At 37.0% G+C, this 16050-nt stretch overlaps 1 pseudogene; it reads right to left on the reverse strand.

The window, feature by feature from the left end:
* Positions 1-328: 328 nt before the first annotated feature.
* LOC127546491 (cyclin-dependent kinase 2-interacting protein-like) lies at positions 329-14932 on the reverse strand (annotated as a pseudogene).
* Positions 14933-16050: the final 1118 nt, after the last annotated feature.

The raw sequence follows: 16050 nt of genomic DNA on the forward strand, positions 1-16050 counted from the left end.
GAAATATAGTGTTGATCTAAGCATTTTCTGCCAAATATGTGATCAGTTTTCCTAGTAGTAGTCAAATAAGGAGGGTCATGACTTTTACTGTAGGTTCTTAATGCATGACCAAAATCAACTTTAAAAGTTATTACCAGAGTGAGTTCAGAGATTTCTAAGGTAGAATCAAGCAACTCATTATGCAAGGGAAAAAAAAAAACTAGAACTGTGACCCTGAAAAAAATGTATGATTCAATAATAATCCCATATTATAGCATCTGGAAAGAAAGTTTTGTTTTGGTATTGGAAATTTGGACTTTAAAATGAAATGGCTTTGGAAAAATTATGTTCAATGTCCAGTTTCAAGTAACATGCTTTCTAAATCAAGCCAACTATTCTAAATAAAGGGCTGATACAATCACATGAATAACTAGTTTAAAACAAGATCTTGGTTTGTAACATAGGTGAGCTCTTCAACAATGATCTGGTTTTCTTGTCTGTTTCTTTAAATAATAGTGGGTTTTTTTTTTTTTTTGCTTTCAAAATACATGCAAAGATAGTTTTTAACATTCACCCTTGCAAAACCTTGTTTTCCAAATTTTTCTCCCTCCCTTTCCCGATTTCTTAGACAGCAAGTAATCCAATATAATTTAAACATAAGTGATTCTTCTAAATCTATTTGCACATTTATCATTCTGCATAAGAAAAATCAGATCAAAAAAAAGTGAGAAAGGGAAAAAAAAGCAAGCAAGCAACAACAACAAACCATAAACAATAAAAAATACTATATTGTGATCCACAATCAGTCCCCATAATCCTCTCTCTGGATGCAGATGGCTGTCTCCATCACAAATCTATTGGAATTGGCCTGAATCACCTCATTATTGAAAAGAGCCATATGCATCAGAATTGATAGTCCCCTAAATATTTTTGTGGCTGTGTACAATGTTCTCTTGGTTCTACTCACTTCACTTAGTATCAATTCATGTAAATCTCTCCAGGCCTCTCTGAAATCATCTTGCTGATTGTTTCTTACAGAACAATCATGTTCTATAACATTCACAAATCATAACTTATTCAGCTATTTCTCAAATGATGTTTCCAGTTCCTTGCTATTATAAAAAGAGCTATTACAAACATTTCTGCACATGTGAGTCACTTTTCCCCTTTCTTATGATCTTTTTGGAATGCAGGCCCAGTAGAGACACTACTGGATCAAAGATTGTGCAGTTTGGTAGCCCTTTGGGTTTAGTTCCATATTGCTCTCCAGAATGGATGGATCTGTTCACAGTTCCACCAACAATGTATCAGTGTCCCAGTTTTCCCACATTCCCTCTAACATTTGTCATTATCTTTTCCTGCCATCTTAGCCAATCTGAAAGGTGTATAGTGAAATTTCAGGGTTGTCTTAATTTGCATTGCATTTCTCTGATCAATAATGATTTAGAGCATTTTTTTTCACATGCTTAGAAATGGCTTGCTGTTTTATTACTTCCTAGCCTTTTGTTGTCTGTTGAAAGATAAACCATCCTCAGATTCAGTCTTCCTGAGACCAGTGACAGTGCCAGTGATCTTAAATCCATGTCTCCATCTTGCATGTGCTCATGAAGCTCTCCAGAACTTAATCATCTTCCCTGACCTTCTACTACAATCTCTGACTTTAAATAACCTTTCCCAATCTATGTGAAGGGCCAGGCATCCTGGGATCCCTGGGAGTACCGATTAAATTTGTCAATTTCCCTGGTTCTCCTAAAATATTCCAAGATATTCCCAACTCCCATGACCCCAAACCCTAATATGCTACTGGACCCTTACTGCAGGGTCCCCTTTTGGACAGTATAGGAAGTGCTATAGTCTCATTTCTGATCATCCTTTTTTCCTGTATCTCAGATTGATTAAGTTATTTACTGTTGAGTAATTAACTTATCAGAGGCTTCAAGCTGCAGACTTCTTTCCTGATACATAGAATTAGCCCAGGAGAAAGCATCCCTCAATTTAGTGCCCTCCAAATTGTTTTCAGAGCATGAGTACTGGAAGGAACTTCATGCTCTCTTGTTTGACTCACTCTTTTTACATATGAGGAAACAGACTCAGAGGAGTGAAATGATTGCCTAAGATCATCCAGGGTATAGAGCACAGGAGAGGTGAATGATCACATACTCAGAAAGTACAGAGCAGAAGCTGGAATCCTACACTGCTTTTCTATGTTCTGGATTCTTTCACCTATTCAAATAGACATGAAAGCCATTAAAGCCTAGATAAAGATACCTTCCAGTCACATATTGACTCAGAAAACTACACATTAATATAATTTGTGTTTTATTGTATTTTTGTTTTGTTAAGCATTTTATTTTAATATCACATTTTAATCTGATTTGGGCTAGGGCAGCCAGAAGGCACAGCAGATAGAGTGCCAGCCCTGGATTCAGGAAATCTCATCTTCCTGAGTTCTAATATGGCCTCAGAAACTTACTAGTTCTGTGACCCCAGGCAAGTAACTTCACCCTGAAAACCTCGGTTCTTCATCTTTAAAATGAGCTGGAAAAGAAAATAGCAAATCATTAGTATCTTTGCTAAGAAAACTCCAGATGGGACCACACAAAGTCAGACAGGACTGAAGGAAGAATAACTAAACGACTCATTTGGACCATAATCAGTAAAGTTGTGGGCCACATGTTTGATACATCTGGACTACATCACAGCTGCATTTTTTGTAAGAAAATACATTTAACTTCAGCTAGGCCAGTCTATCTCTGACATTGCTTTAGCCATCTGTCTTTAGGGCTAGAGCCCTTAGGTTTTATCTTTACCCCAGCCCATAAAGAACCAGATTAGCCCCCACTCTAGTGAGAACAGAGAAGGGAGAGCATTGCAAGCCTGGGTCACAGCCAGAGACAATCCCAGAATCTGCAGAGACAAAGCAGAGACATGGGGATCTTTCTGTGGAACAACCAGGAGTCCAAGGTCACTGGATCCAGTAATATGTGTTGGGGAGTAAGATGTAAGAAGACTAAAAAGGAAGGCTAGGTTATAAAGGGCTTTAAATGCCAAACAGAGCATTTTTAATTTGATCCTGAGGCAACAGGAAGCCCCTGAAGTTTATTGGATAGAGGAAGTAACAGAATGGGGCCTAAATGTTAGGAAAGTAATTTCAGTGACAGAGGGAAGGGTGGATTGGAGCCAGGAGAGCCTTGTGGGTAGACCAGCTCACCAGTATACTATTGCAGCAATTCAGGTGTGAGCACCTGCTCTAGAGTGATGGCAGTGTCCAAGGAGGAAGGGGAGGCAGCCCCAGAAATGTTGCAAAGGGGAAAAATCAATAAGCCTTGGCAATAGATTGAACATGAGTAAAGAATCCAGGCTGACTCCTAGGCTTGCAAGCCTAAGGGACTGGGGAGATCCATGTTGCTCTCAACAAAGTGGGTAAAAAGATTTAAGAGGAAATATGAATTCTGTTTTTGGACATAAAGAGTGTAAGATATGTATGGGACATTCATTTTGAGAAAGGCTGTTGGAAATTGAAAATTGGAGATTAGTAGAGAGTTTGGGGCAGGATAAATAGATTTGAGAGTCATCAGCATGGAGATGGTAATTAAATGCACACAAGCAAACGAGATTGAATGAACTAGTATGGAAAGAAAAGAGAAGAGGGTCCAGAATAGATCCCTGAGGAACACCTCGAGTTAGAGGGCATGATCTGGAAGGGGAATCAGTAAAAGAAATTGAGAAGGACAGATTAGATAGGTAGAAAAAGAACTAAGAGACAATAGTGTCCAGGAAAGCTAGAAGGAAGAGAAAATCAGGAAAGGGAGAGAGGATCAGCAGCTTTTTCAAAGGCTGCAGAGATAAGGAGAGTGAGGTTTGAGAAAGGCTATCGAATTTAGCAATTGAGATATTGGGAACTTTGGAGAAACCTGTTTCTCAGCCACTGAGAAGACTTTAGGCCCCAGACTCCAGATTCCAGACTCCATCTTTGACCAGCCATGTGGCTGCTCTCCTGCCTCTTTTATTTTACTCCCCCACTAAGCCCAAAGCCTCGGCTGATCCCAAGGCTCACCAGAGAGCTAGCATGGACATTACAGGGAATAGATACTGTCAGAAGCCATATTACAAAGGTTAAGAAGACAGTAAACTTCTTGTTCAAGTGATCCATCCCAGCCCTTTTCCTTCAACAGATTGCCTCCTTTGTCATCTCCACTCCTTCACTTATTTTCAATCTCTCTCTCTCTACTGATTCTCTTCCTACTGTCTATAAACTATAATCCTGAAAATAATCCCTCATGTGATCCTTCCATCCTTGCTATCATCCTATATCTCTTCAGTCCTTTGTATCTAACCTCTTTGAAAAAGGAGTCTACTATAGGTGCCTCTCCTTTCTCTACTCTTATTGTCTTCTTAACTCAGTCCACTGCAATTTTTTGTTTCATTCATAGGAATGAAAGTAATGAATTGTGGGAGTGATCAAGGATGAGGTTTAGTTGGGCAAAATGGCAATACAAAATAAGGAGATGAAGGATTCAAGAAAGGAAGACAATGTGGACTTGAATTGTTCATCAAGGGGTCAAGATGGGAAGAAGAGGAGGGAGAGGCTAGTGCAAGGGAGGTGGCCTGGGAGAGAATTGAGGGGTCAAGGGCATAAAAGGACATAGGGAGGCATAGGAAAATTGCCTAGCAGCAGCAAGTGTCCTGTTGAGATTGTACATACATAACCCTACTCTTCCTCCATAGTGTAGATGAAGAATGAGGTTAGGTAAAGGAAGGAAGAGATGAAATGCCAATAGATTGGGAATAGGCTCCTCAGCTAGTTAGCAACAAAACACATGCAAACCAATATTCCCTCACTGAAAGAGCCCTGGATTTGGGTCGAGTGACTGAGGTCCATTTACCAGTTCTGCTGTTCATTAAACCTATGACCTTGGAAAAGTAACTTCTTCAGCTCTCTAAGTTTGTTTCCTCCTCTGTAAAATTCTGGAAAGGATCGGACTAAATGAACCCTAAACTCTCTGTGAATGCTTTGATCTGATGACCTCCCAAGGCAAAGTTTTTGCTCTCCTCAGTCATCCTCCTATAAGTGCTACTCCTCTTCCCTAAGCTGATCCTGGACTGGAGGGGAGAGGGGCAGGAAGGCAAAAGCTGCTTTCATTCTAAAAAGAGTTGAGATTTATGTTTCACAAGGGAAAGAGAGAGGGACAAAAGGAAACGTATCCTGTTCCCTGTTCCCTTCGATAGGAAAGTTAAATGATCATTCCCTAGAAGGAGTCTAGAGTCAGGGTCTGTGCCATAAGTGCCTATCTTCTTCCATCTGATGCTTGCTATCTCTGCAACTCTAGGCAAGCTATTTAACCTACCTGAGCCTCTTTCCTCATCTATAATAGGAGAGTGTAACTAACCGGCTTCTTTGGTCCTCTTCAGCCCTAAATCTGTTTTCCTCTGATCATAGCTCTAGTGCAAGAGGCATGGCAGGGGTTGGAGGAAAAGACAGTAGTGCCCCCCAAAAAGCAAAGAGTGATGGGAGGTCCAGCGCAGCTTGGCTCAGCTCGGCCCGGCCCCGCCCGGATCAGCCTGGATGGGCTGGGCTGGGCTCGGCACGGATCAGCACTCGGACCGGTTTGCCTTTCACTTTCTCCTCCAACACAAAGCCCAGTCTCGGTCCAGCTTGGTTCCGCCCAGCTCTGCCCTTGGATTGTAATGAACCTTTCGCTTTCTTCTCTAACACACAGTCCAGCATTTTTCAGAGGAACCGAGCCAGGGGAAGTGGCGGTCAAGTCTCTGCTTTACCAATTTGTTTCCACCGGTGAGTGTCTCAGGCTGCTTCCCCGAGGAGTCAGCCTCTTCCACCTGGGAGTTATACAAGGACCAGGGCTTACCAGCTCTTTTGGAGGCAATGAGAGCGGATATTTCATAGCACTTTAAAGTTTGTGGAACCTTTTATACATACTATTTTATTTGGTCTTCACAACAAGTACATAGGATTATCATCCTAATTTTACAGCTGAGGCTAAAGGAGCTTACATGCAGGTGTCAGGGACTGGACTTGAACCCCGGTTTCTCTAAATTCCTAAATCCAACCCTCTCTACCCATCTCTCAGGGTAGCACTGGTCCTCCTGGTCACAGGTGACCCAGAAACCCTTCTCCCCTACCATCCTGTACAGACTCTCCAGGGGATGCAACGTGGCCATCTGCGAAGGGCTGGAATTAGATTTGGGGTCTGCCCCGATGTGACCACGGGCAAGTCGGCCCCTCTCTGTGAGCTTCCCGTGCTTTATCTAATCACGAGGTTGGACTAGATGATTTCTGGGGCTCCTTTAAGGAACTCTGTGTTGTAACTAGGACATACTCCAGTTACATTGCCCAGCAGGGCATTTAGCCCAGGATTGTTGCCACCAAGGGGGCTTTGCTCGTGGGGGTTCACGTATCCCTAGGAATGAGATGAAAGGATAGCCTGGTAGAATGGAAGGAGTAATGGTAGCTAGGTGGAGCAGTGGAGAGAAAGCCAGGCTTGGAGTTAAGAAGACCCAAGTCTTTTTCTTTGATCTCTTTGAGATACAGACTTAGTAGAAGTATTGCTAGACCCAAAAGTATATACAATTTTATAGTCCTGTAGTATAGTTGCAAATTGTTTTCCAGAATGGTTAGTCCAGTTCACAACTTCACCTTTGTTTTCATGTTAGCCAGTCAAACAGATATAAGGTAGTGCCTCAGAGTTGTTTTAATTTTAATTTCTCTAATCAATAGTGATTTAAAGCATTTTGATTTTTGATAGTTTTTGTTTTTGGAAAGAAAGCGGCCTATCATTTATCAATTTGGAAACAAATCTTGTTTTTATAAATTTGAGAACTGAAACCTTTATCAGAGAAATTTGTTCTATTTTTACCATTTTCCCGTTTTCCTTCTACTTATGGCTTCATTGGTTTTATTATGTAAAATTTTTTTAATTTAGTAAAATTATTCATTTTCTCTTTCATGATACTCTGTCTTTTGTTTAATCATAAACTCTTTCTTTATCCTCAGCAAATCAGAAGTTCTTAACTTAAAGTCTCTGAACTTTTATAAAAAATAATTTGATAACTTTATTCCAGCATAATTTCTTTCCTTTGTAATTTTATATATTTTATTTTATTAACAGACTTCACAAGAATGCCAAAGAGATCTATGACACAAAAACAGGTTTAGGAAATTTTGAAATAGATGATCTCTGAGATTACATATGATTCTTGCCCAATACCTTTTATAATTACAAGTATTCAAATGATTACCAACAGATTCTCAATCACTAACAAAAGCTTCAATTATGTTCAATATGCCCTGTTTATTAAAGCAGGAAAACCAACTCATGCATTTAATAACAATATTTACTTACAATGGTTGAAATATAAAATGGCTTATGATTAATCATACCCATTTTCATTCCCTAGTGAACTTGAAAATAAAATTAATCAAAATGTGAATTCTTGTTCATTAATATCTTATTGTAAAGCCATCATCCTGATAAAGAATTAAATGAAATCAAAACAGTTGCTGTATATTCTTATTCTTTTGTGGCTGTGTCTTTTAAGATGTTTTTCTGATTTCAGTGAAACTTGGGAGTCTTCCAACCAAGACCTTAATGGTATTTTGTTAACATATATTATAGCTATTTGTGTACATAGGATTATAGATTGGGATTTGCAAAGAAAATCAGCTAATCTAGAATTTAAGAAACTTAATAAGACCATCAAAACAATTAGCATCATACAATGTATAAAGTAAGAATAAAATATTTTCCCCATAAATGCATGAATGAAAGAAAAATCTGAGGACAATGTTTTTCAGAAAATGAATACCTAAAATGCTTTCATTCTATAAACATAGGATTTCTTATTACAAGATAGAACAGAGTTTAGGTATCAGGAGCTAAATGTAGTTTAGATTTTTCATTTCCATCTCTAGAAGCTGGTTTAGAATATAAATATTCACCCAAATTAACTAAGAAAGACATATGAAGGAAGATGCTATGTGTGTTCAGAGAAAGAATTGACAAAAATATGAAGAGACTGATTCCACAAGAAATGTCCTCCCCGCCAAACTCTATCCTTCAGAATTTTCCCACTTCTTTTCTCTTTACCATATCTTTGTCAGTTGTATAAACCTTAAAAAATTCAATGTCAATGGCATAAATAAGATTGGGTCATTTTTTGTATTCGTAGGATATTTAACACAACCATAGTCTATGCTATCATAAGAGCACAGACTTAAAGCAGAAAGAGATTTTAAGAGGTGATCTATATTCAACTCCTTTATTTCACATATGAGGAAATTGAAACTCACATAGTTAAGTGACTTCCACAAAATCACACCACTAGAAAGGAGGTAAAAATCTGCAGAGACAACAAACAAATACAGTTCCTCAAACTACACAGCCAATACTAGGAAATTCAATCCTTTCCTTCCACAAATACAAACCTTCACCTTATAACCCATCTTTGGGAATAGAGAGAACAGAAGATCTTCATTACTCTACCAATAACTGTTCCTTTCCTACACCCAGACACACACACACACACACACTCATCTTGATCTATACAATTCCTTTAACTATATCTCTTTATGATGAGATATTTATGAGTACAGAGGACATTGTTATTATGCTCTTTGGCCCTAGAATAAGTAAGTTATCCATTAATTGATAGTTTTTTTTCCCTTCATTTCTCTTCCCCATTCTCTGTTTTGTGCTGGGATATCCTCTTTGATTCATTCCTTTCAAACTAGCGGGTGGAGGTAAATTGTGGGGATTCCTCAGGACCTGAGTGCAGAGTACCATTCCACTGCCAGGTGGAACTATGCAAAGTGGAAAGACTAAATAGTTTTTAAAGTTCAATAAAATTCAACATATATTTATTCAGGGGAAGTCATTGTTAGATACTGAGGTTTATCAGTCCTCTGTATTTAGCTTCCTCATTTCCTCATAATCCAGAATAATGGTAATAAGAGTAACCAACCGATAATATAGGGTAATTCAATTCAAAGAAGTTCAATAATTTCAACCCTTTCTCCTACCAAACTTTTGGCCGAGCCATAGACAATTTTCAGAGTTGGCTTCTAGGCTCTAAGTGCAATGGCAAATGAGGAAAAAAGAGTGAAATGGAAAGAAGGAGGAGAAATCAGCAGCAGTATATGGAATAAAGGAATAAAAGGAAGAGTGCTGATTAAGCACTTACCATGTGCAGAGTAGTGAGGTAAGTACTGGCAATACAAGTAGAAATTTAAGACATTTCCCACTCACAGTAGAATGCTCACAGTAGAATGCGGAAAGAAAACACATTTAAGAGGGGTGAGCTGTGAGAAAGATGGAGAGTCAAATGATCCTTGCAGTGGCAAGGCTGGTGATGACGCATCATATTTTCTGTCTATTCCATTAATGAAAACATACCTCTTTCTGTTGTTGAATAATATGGTGGTGGCAAAGGAGTTAGAAACTTTAGGAAATTTTTTCTACTATTCCAGCTTGTATTCTTAGAAAATCATCTTGGGCACTGGAAAGTTTGGTTCACAAAACCAGGATGTCTCCAAACTGAGCCTTGAGCCTAGGTCATTCAGCCTCGCTGGAATGAGTGATATGTGCGTTTGAATCCCACTTCAAACACTTACTAGCTCTGTGACTGTGAGGAAGACCTTTATCCCTTTGAGCTCCAGACTCTTCATCAGCTGATAGGATGGGTCTGAGGGAAGGATTCTGCTATTTGGAAACCTCTGAGACTGAAGAAGCTGATAACAAAAGCCAAGCAGTTGAGGAAATCACTTCATAATAAATGTTTTTTCCTCAGTGAAATTTTAAGCCAATGTAAAAGGCACAAAAAAACCTAGGAAAATCTCCAGGATTTCTTCTAGCCTCTTAACAAGAGCACAAGAAAAAGACACAGGTGATTTTTTATTCCTGTCCTCTATCTTCTCCCATTATCCTATATTTATTTAATATATTTAACAAATATTTTAAAGGGTTAGAACAGATGTCCTTTAAAATCTTTTTTCATTCTAAAGTTCTGAGCTTATTGGGTATGATAACATTGCTACAAGTATCATCATCTCCATTTATTAGATATGGAATAAATGAATAGAAAGATCCAGTGGCGTCCTCACAAAACCACAAAGCAAGGAGATGACAGAGCCCAGATTCAAACTCAATATTTCTCCCCTTTCAGTTCATTACATTTTTTTCCCACGAGGCCATAACTGCTACTACCTTGGCCCAGGATCCTGCTGTTTTCTGACTGATAGAATTTTTTCTGTAGGCCCAGAGAGCTCCTGCACCCTGGAAACAGTTGTTCCCTATTTCTGCCTATCTTGTGATTCAAAGGCAATGCAAATATCAAGATTGAATAAGAGCTGACAGCAAATTAATTCCGTGTCTCCTCTCTTCTTCCCATTTACTTTGCATAAGTCCCTCACTACATTTAAGCAAGCTGGTTGATAATTTTATTTTTGTTGATACCAAGTAACTCACTCTGGTTTTTCTCTATGCTGAACTATACATCACCTGACTGCTGGTTCTTCTCTGGCTACCACAGGTGTCTGTAAGAACCATCCCTCACTGGCATAACCCCAGACAGACCCTAAGAATCCAGGGTGACTCAGAGTTATGCTTGCTGGTAGGATGGGTCTGAGAGGAGGATTCTGCCATTTGGAAATCTCTGAGACTGAAGAAGCTGATAGCAAAATCCAAGCAATTGAGGGAATCACTTCATAATAAATGCTCTTTCCCAAATGAACTTTAAGCCAATGTCAAAGGGACAAAAAAACCTAGAAAAATCTCCAAGATTTCTTCTAGCCTCTTAACAAGAGCACAAGGAAAAGACTCAGGTGCTGTTTTATTCCTGTCTATCTTCTCCTATTATCATATATTTATCTTATATACTTAACAAATATTTTAAAGCATCATTGATTCATTAATTATTCCACAATAATTAGGTCCACAGATATAAGAGGAAGCATTTGAATGTTCCATTTCTAAGGAAGAATCTTAACCACTAACTAGACTGCTTCCTTTACATAAAAATTTACAGATTTAATCTCATAGTCATTAAATCACCAAAAGATTACAGTGGAAAGCTAGACAAAACAATAAACTTTATTGAAGGAATAAAAGATTGTTGCATCATCATAAAGTCAGTCATGTCAACAGATCAAGTCAATAAGCATTTATTAAAAATCTTCTCTGTATTAGGCACATCCTTAACACTGGACATATAAAGGAAAGAAAACAGTTCCTGCTCGCAAGATGCTCATAGTCTAATAGGAAAACAAAATACAAACAACTGTATTCAAAATATCTATCTATTTATTTTCAAACAAAGGCAACTAAGTTTAGCACAGTAGATAGAGAGCCAATCCCGGTGTCAGGAAGACTCTTCTTCCTGAGTTCAAATCCAGTCAAATACTTTCTTGCTGTGAGACCCTGGGCAAGTCACTTAATCCTCTTTACCTCAATTTCCTCATCTCTAAAATGAAGTAGAGAAAGAAATGGCAAAGCATTCCAGTATCTTAGCCAAAAAAAAATAATAACATTAAATGAGATCACTATGAGTTACACATGAATGATTAATAACAGAACTGCTACTAAATATTTCATATATATTTGTACATACAAATCATTCTGATCTATATCATGTCACTGGACCCAGGTAAGTCTAGAGGAGAGAGTATAGCTGGTAACTTTGCATAGCCCTCTCATACTTAAATCCAATTCACTTGCAAATCATGACATCACCTTCCTGATCAAAGTCCAAAGTGGACTTTTGAGGATTAACTATGATAAAGAACGCGTTTATCTGAGGCACAACTACACATCTCTCAGATTGGCTAAGATGACAGAAAAAGATCACGATAAATGTTGGAGGGGGTAGGAAAAAACTGGGATACTGATGCATTGTTGATGGAGTTGTGAACTGATCCAACCATTCTGGAGAGCAATTTGGAAAAGGGCTATCAAACTGTGCCTACCCTTGGACCCAGCAGTGCCATTACTCGGTCTATATCCTAAAGATATCATAAAAAAGGAAAAAGAACCCACATGTACAAAAATGTTTGTGAAAGCCCTTTTTGTAGCAGCAAGAAACTGGAAACTGAGTGGATGCCCATCAGTTGGAGAATGGCTGAATAAGTTATGGTATAGGAATGTAATGGAATATTATTATTGTTAAAAAAAATTGGCAGGATGATTTCAGAAAGGCCTGGAGAGACTTACATGAACTGATGCCGAGCGAAGTGAGTAGAACTAGAAAAAACTATACACAGCAATAAAGATTATGTGTATCAAATCTGATGGACATGGCTCTTTTCAGCAATGAGGTGATTCAGACCAATTCCAGTAGATTTGTGATGGAGAGAGCCATCTGCATCCAGAAAAAGAACTTTGGGCAGTGAATGTGGATCACAAAATACTATTTCCATCTTTTTGTTGTTGTTTTCTTTTTTTTTCTTTCTCTTTTTTTTTTTCCTTTTTGATCTGATTTTTCTTGTGCAGCAAGAAATATGGAAATATGTTTAGAAGAATTGCACATTTAACCTAAATTGGATTACTTGCTGTTTAAGGAAGGAAGAAAGAGAAAAGGAAGGAGAAAAATTTGGAACACATGGTTTTCTAAGTGTGAATGTTGAAAATTATCTTTGCACATATTTTGAAAATAAAAAGCTATTATTAAAAAAGAGCATGTTTACATATATACATATATAAAAATAATGTATGTGTGTAATTGTATATATATATGTCTTTCTATTTCCATTTTCTATTTAGTTTTCTAACAATAGGCCTAAAATCACCTTAGGGGAGGTAGTAGTATGAAGTGGAATTGGAAAAATCTTTTCTATGGAAAGTGAAATTTTACATAATAAGACTTCAAAAAAGCTAAGGAAACAGAAATGAGAAGTGAGAGTTCCAGGTCTTTAGGATAATTAATAAAAATAGGCAGTTAGGAGATAAAGTGTTCAGTGCAAGGAAGAAAAAGGAGGCCACTGTCTCTATACTGCAGAATACAGAAGATGGAAATTGTCTGTTCTTGTAATTTTAGCATTTATCAATAGAAAAATGGCTTGTATTCTTATAAATTTGAATCAATTCTCTCTATATGTTATATATATTCTCTATATATCTTTATTAGAACACTTGGATGTAATTTTTTCCAGGTTACTGATTCCTTTCTAATCTTTGCTGCATTGGTTTTGTTTGTACAAAATCTTTTTAATTTAATATAATCAAAATTATCCATTTTTCATTTTATAATGTCCTCTAGTCTTTTGTCCATAAATCTGATCTGAGAGATAGACCATCCCTTGTTCTCCTAATTTGCTTATAGTATTATTCTTTATGTTTGAATCATGAATCCATTTCAAATTTATCTTGGTATAGAATGTTAGGTGTTAATCAATTCCTAGTTTCTGACATATTGTTTTCCATTTTTCCCAGAAATTTTTGTCAAATAATGAGTTCTTATTTCAGAAGCTGATGTATTTGTCTTTATCAAACTCTAGATTACTATACATAATCACTAACTATTGTGTCTTGTGAATCTTCCCTATTTCACTGATCTACTACTTATTTTTTAGCCAGTACTAAATGGCTGCTTTGTAATATAGTTTTAGGTCTGGCACAGCGAGGCCACTTTCACTTGCATTTTTTCATTAATTCCCTTGAAATTCTGGACCTTTTGTTCTTCCAGATTAATTTTGTTATTATTTTTTCTAGCTCTGTAAAGTAATCTCTTGGGAGTTTGATTGGTATGGCACTGGATAAGTAGGTTAATTTAAGTAGAATTGTTATTTTTATTATATTAGTTCAACTTACCCATAAGCATTTGGTATTTTTCCAGTTCCAGTTTCCAGTCTCCAGATCCCAATAGATCTAACTTTATTTGTCTGAAAAGTGTTTTGTAATTGTGCTCATATAATTTCTAGATTTGCCTTGGCATGTAGATGCCCAAATATTTTATATTTTCCACAGTTATTTTAAATGGAATTTCTCTTTGTATTTCTTGCTGTTGAACTTTGCTGGTAACAAATAGAAATGTGGGTGATTTGTGTGAATTTATTTTGTATCCTGCAACTCTGAGAAAGTTTTTAATTGTTTGTAGTACTTTTTAGTTGATTCTTTAAATATACCATCATATCATCTGTATGACATACATCCACATCTACAAAGAGTGATAATTTTGTTTCCTCATTAGCTACTCAAAGTCCTTTAATTTCTTTTCTTCTCTTATTATGAAAGCTAACATTTCTAATTCAATATTGAATAGTAATGATGATAGTGGACAACCTTGTTTCATCCCTGATGTTATTGGGAGTGCTTCTAGTTTATTCCCATTACATATGACGCTTGTTGATAGTTTTAAATAGATGTTACTTGTCATTTTAAAGAAAATTCTATTTAAACAATGATTTGTTTGAGGAATATTTCCTTCTTTTATATTTTTGAAAACTTATGGGAAATTTCATAGAGTAGATTGTGAGCCATGTATCAAAAAGGATCGCTTGATAATTTGCATTTTCATGTTGTAATTTCCTAGGTTACAATTTCCTTTAGTAGTTGATGTTAACTTTTCCTTTTTCACCTGTATCTTAGCCAAGTTTTCCAAGTTGTCATGAAATTTCTTGCACAACATTCCAAGTTGCTCATTATATTTTGGATGTAACCTTTGTGAATGAAAGCAAGAAGTAACGTTGTTGCATTCTAGCTTTATCTTGTCTTCAGTAAGTTGATTTTGATGTTTCTTATTTTATTTGCAACAGAAAACCCCAAATTATTGAGTCTTTTATATTAATAGTAAATCATGCTGATCTGTAGCATTGTACTTAATTTTTCTTGCACTGACAAGTTCTTTTGGGAGTGACCATGCCAGAGTTTTTCAAGTCTAGAAATTTATTGCCCAAGATCCAGTCCAAGATGAGCCAGAGGAAGCTTAAAGGAAGAATAAAACCCATTTCATTCCCAAGACTCTTTTCATCATTCCCTGCTGAAGTGTGGCAGAGTGCCGTCTTTCACAGAGTCTATTTATTTATAGTTTGAAAATTTCTTGGAGATGTTGGGATCAGAGAAATCATGAAATGAAGAGATCTTTTGTGGTACCACAGGGATACAAAGAGTAAGAAGGAAGCAAGCCTGCTTAGGGCAACAATTTCTGGGGGGACAGCATAACTATTAGATACAACCAAATAAGGCAAAATATGACTTTGAATGATTCAGAGACAAAACTAATCAAATCATTGCCCTCTACCTGTCTTGAATCATATTCTTGATGCTAGTATACAGATCTATCGGCAACAAAAACAAGCACGAAAAATAACAAATAGCCTTTGGCACATATTTTGGTCAGCAAGAACACCATACCATCTCCTTATATATCTCACCATTCATTTTCCAACCCACTGTATCCTTGCTTTCTGCTCATCCCTTTAAGGTTAAGTTTAACCCAAAGTTTAGTCCTTGTCTCCTGGAAATCTCATTCATTCTCAATTTCAACTACCACCTCCAAACCTGTAATTATCTGTAACGTGAACATCTCCATCTGAATCTCCCATCAATACCTCACGTTGAACATACTGGAAACTAAGCTCATTATTTTTCCCTTTAATTTCCCTCTAATTATATTTCCCTCTATTTATCTGACTTCATTATTTCTTTCAGGGGCACTAACACACATTCTCTGTTCCATGTTCATAACTTTAGTGTTGATATAATTTGCATTTCTTTCATACTTTTTGATTCTTATTCAATAAGATATCAATTCTGACCAACTGCAATATCCTTTGCTTCTATCCCATCCTCCCTAATGCTACTCTAACATCAGTCCTCATTCCTAAGCATATAGATTATTGCCATTACCTCCTAACTCACTTTACTATCTTCACCCTCTTTTCATTACAATTTATCCTTCAAACTGCTACCAAACAAATCTTTCCTCTATGAAGATTTTGTCATAGTATTCCTCTGTTCAAAAATCTCGACTGGATCTTTATTTTCTTTTGCCTAACATCAATAGTCCTCCACAATCTCTAACTATAAGTCTAGTTAACTATCTACTCCCTGTTCATCTTCTCAG

This window comes from Antechinus flavipes, chromosome 2 (genome assembly GCF_016432865.1).
Source record: "Antechinus flavipes isolate AdamAnt ecotype Samford, QLD, Australia chromosome 2, AdamAnt_v2, whole genome shotgun sequence".
In the NCBI taxonomy this organism is placed as follows: domain Eukaryota; kingdom Metazoa; phylum Chordata; class Mammalia; order Dasyuromorphia; family Dasyuridae; genus Antechinus; species Antechinus flavipes.